Genomic DNA, 4,183 nt, shown 5'->3' with positions numbered 1-4,183 from the left:
CGCTGGAGTCAGATTCTTATCCGGAAACCTTGTCGCCCACCATCTACCGTGACATAAATTTGGCGTAGTCGGCAGGATACGATGTTAGACATAGAGCTGCATAGAACAAATACTGACATGGGAACAGGGGGGCGTCCCATCTGTACACGACTATGGGGGGGCGTCTCATCTGTACACGACTATGGGGCGGCGTCTCTTTACACGATTATGGGGAGGCGTCTCCTCGTTACACGATTATGGGGGGCGTCTCATCTGTGCATGGCTATGGGGGGAGCCTTATATATACGACTATGGGGGGTGTCTCATCTGTACACGACTATGAGGGGGTGTATCATCTGTACACGACTATGGGAGGGTGTCTCATCTCTACATGACTATGGGGGGGCTTCTCATCTGTACACGACTATGGGGAGGCGTCTCCTCTTTACACGATTATAGGGGGCGTCTCATCTGTACATGGCTATGGGGGGGGCCTTATATATACGACTATGGGAGGGCGTCTCATTTGTACACGACTATGAGGGGGTGTATCATCTGTACACGACTATGGGGGGGGTGTCATCATTGCACGACTTTGGGGAGGACGTCTCATCTGTACACGACTATGGGGGGGTGTATCATCTCTACATGACTATGGGGGGGCTTCTCATCTGTACACTGTTGGGGGTCTGTCAACGGAGACCAAATGCGAATGTTGCCTGAGTCCAAATTAAGAGGAAACATTATATTGAGTACTCATAGGTGAGAACCATAATAAGCCACTACACACAGTCTAGTGTATCAGAATGAGTTCTCCTTTATTTTCGAATGTTTGCTAGTTTTTATGCAAGATGGAAAGAAGGCGATTCCAAAGGTTACCTGATACTTAGTTTCAATCTACTTTGGTGACCAAGTCTACATTCCAACAGATTACAATATGGCTGTAAATCAAAAACCTTCTAAACAAAAGGTATCAGCAAAACTGTGTGAAGTGGACATCAAACAATTACATATGATAATAAAGATTGACTCCGTACTGTCTGAGTACGTACTTAATTACATTTCTTCCCAAACCAGAATGTAATCTTCAACAATTTGCACATCAAAAGAGGGGGCATTGTTTCTAGTTAAACACATAGAACTGGTTCAGCCACCTACTTAGTATTCAGTACCTGGTCAAGGGTTCAGACTTGTAAGATAGCTGAATAAAATCTAATTAATCATACATTTAGTATTTTAAAGTCATCATCCAAATAAACGCCTGAATATACCTTTTTACATATGATTCTATATCCAAGTTCTATTAGCAACTTCCGGAATGTTTTACATATTTTTCATTTCCATAATACATAACATTATATAACCAAATAACTTATGTCACATTTATTACACTGTTTCCTTATCCTTCTTATGTTAGGTTATTAAAAATATGATTGACCCCTATCAACACGACTATGGGGTGGCGTCTCATCTGTACACGACTATGGGGGGGGGCGTCTCATCTGTACATGACTATGGGGGGGGGTCTCATCTGTACACGACTATGGGGGGGGCGTCTCATCTGTACACGACTATGGGGGGGGGGGTCTCATCTGTCCACGACTATGGGGGGAGGGACGTCTCACCTGTCCACGACTATGGGGGGGACATCTCATCTGTCCACGACTATGGTGGGGGGCGTCTCATCTGTCCACGACTATGGGGGGAGCATCTCATTTGTACACGACTATGTGGGGGCGTCTCATCTGTACACGACTCTGGGGGGGCGTCTCTTCCGTCCACGACTATGGGGGGTGTCTCATCTGTCCACGACTATGGGGGGTGTCTCATCTGTCCACGACTATGGGGGGAGGGCGTCTCATTTGTACACGACTATGGGGGGAGGGTGTCTCATTTGTACACGACTATGGGGGGGTCTCATCTGTACACGACTATGGGAGGGGGGTGTCTCATCTATACACGACTATGGGGGGAGGGACGTCTCATCTGTCTATGAGTATGGGGGGGCGACTCATCTATACACGACTATGGGGGGGGTCTCATCTGTACACGACTATGGGGGGCGTCTCATCTGTACACGATTATGGGGGGGGGGCGCGTAATCTGTACACGGCTATGGGGGGTTGTATCATCTGTACAAAACAATGGGGGGGGGGCGTCTCATCTGTATAGGACTATGGGGGAGGGGGAATCTCATCTGTACACGACTATGGGGGGAGTCTCATCTGTATACGGCTATGGGGGAGCGTCATATGTACACGACTATGTGGGGGCGTCTCATCTGTACATGGCTTTGGGGGGGCGTCTCATCTGTACATGACTATGTGGGGGTGTCTCATCTGTACATGAGTATGTGGGGGCGTCTCATCTGTACATGACTATGTGGGGGCGTCTCATCTGTGCACGACTATGTGGGGGCGTTTCATCTGTACACGACTATGTGGGGGCGTCTCATCTGTACACGACTATGTGGGGGCGTCTCATCTGTACACGACTATGTGGGGGGGGCGTCTCATTTGTACACGACTATAGGGGGGCCTCTTATTTGTACACGAATACTTGGGGCGTCTCATCTGTACACGACTATGGGGGGGGGCGTCTCATCTGTGCACGACTATGGGGAGGCGTCTCATCTGTGCACGAATATGGGGAGGCGTCTCATGTGTGCACGACTATGGGAAGGCGTCTCATCTGTCCACGACTATGGGAGCGTCTCATCTGTCCACGAGTATGGGGGGGGCGTCTCATCTGTCCACGACTATGGGGGGCGTCTCATTTGTCCACGACTATGGGGGGGCGTCTCATATGTACACGACTATGTGGGGGCGTCTCATCTGTCCACGACTAAGGGGGCGTCTCATCTGTCCACGACTATGGGGGGGGGCGTCTCATCTGTCCACGACTATGGGGGGCGTCTCATTTGTCCACGACTATGGGGGGCGTCTCATCTGTCCACGACTATGGGGGGGGGGGGGGGCGTCTCATTTGTCCACGACTATGGGGGGCATCTCATCTGTCCACGACTATGGGGGGGGCGTCTCATCTGTCCACGACTATGGGGGGGGGCGTCTCATCTGTCCACGACTATGGGGCGCGTCTAATCTGTCCCCGACAATGGGGGGGGGGGCGTTTCATCTGTACAAGACTATGGGGGGCGTCTCATCTGTCCACGACTATGGGGGGGGGGGGGGCGTCTCATCTATCCACGACTATGGGGGGGGCGTCTCATCTGTCCTCGACTATGGGGGGGGGGGGCGTCTCATCTGTCCACGACTATGGGGCGCGTCTCATCTGTCCACGACTATGGGGGGGCGTCTAATCTGTCCCCGACTATGGGGGGGGGGCGTCTCATCTGTACAAGATTATGGGGGGCGTCTCATCTGTCCACGACTATGGGGGGGCGTCTCATCTATCCACGACTATGGGGGGGGGGGGGCGTCTCATCTGTCCACGACTATGGGGGGGGGGGCGTCTCATATGTACACGACTATGTGGGTGCGTCTCATCTATACACGACTATGGGAGGGCGTCTCATCTGTCCACGACTATGGGGAGGTGACTCATCTGTACACGACTATGGGGGGACGTCTCATCTGTACACGACCATAGGGGGCATCTCATCTGTACACGACTATGGGGGGTGTATCATCTGTACACGACTTTGGGGGGGCGTCTCATCTGTTCATGACTTTGCGGGGCTTCTCATCGGTACACGACAATGGGGGGGACATCTCATCTCTACACGACTATGGGGGGGGCGTCTCATCTGTACACGACTATGAGGGGGTGTATCATCTCTACACGACTATGGGGGGGTCTATCATCTCTACATGACTTTGGGGGGGCTTCTTATCGGTACACGACTATGGTGGGGCTTCTCATCTGTACACGACTATGGGGGGGGGGCGTCTCATCTGTCCCCGACTATGGGGGGGGGCGTCTCATCTGTCCCCGACTATGGGGGGATGCGTCTCATCTGTCCCCGACTATGGGGGGGGGCGTCTCATCTGTCCCCGACTATGGGGGGGGGGCGTCTCATCTGTCCCCGACTATGGGGGGGGGGGGGCGTCTCATCTGTCCCCGACTATGGTGGGGTGCGTCTCATCTGTCCATGACTATCGGGGGGGCGTCTCATCTGTCCACGACTATCAGGGGGTGGGGGCATCTCATCTGTCCATGACTATGGGGAGGTGACTCATCTGTA

At 52.6% G+C, this 4,183-nt stretch overlaps 1 protein-coding gene across 1 annotated transcript in view; it reads left to right on the top strand.

Annotated features, from left to right (window-relative positions):
• Positions 1-4,183, top strand: part of LOC136628683 (zinc finger protein 420-like) — a 312,230-nt gene that overhangs the window by 23,892 nt on the left and 284,155 nt on the right. The window lies entirely within an intron of this gene.

This window comes from Eleutherodactylus coqui, chromosome 5, assembly GCF_035609145.1.
Source record: "Eleutherodactylus coqui strain aEleCoq1 chromosome 5, aEleCoq1.hap1, whole genome shotgun sequence".
NCBI classification, from domain to species: domain Eukaryota; kingdom Metazoa; phylum Chordata; class Amphibia; order Anura; family Eleutherodactylidae; genus Eleutherodactylus; species Eleutherodactylus coqui.
The sequence above is the reverse complement of the archived record's forward strand: the minus strand, read 5'-3'. Positions and strand labels throughout refer to the sequence as shown.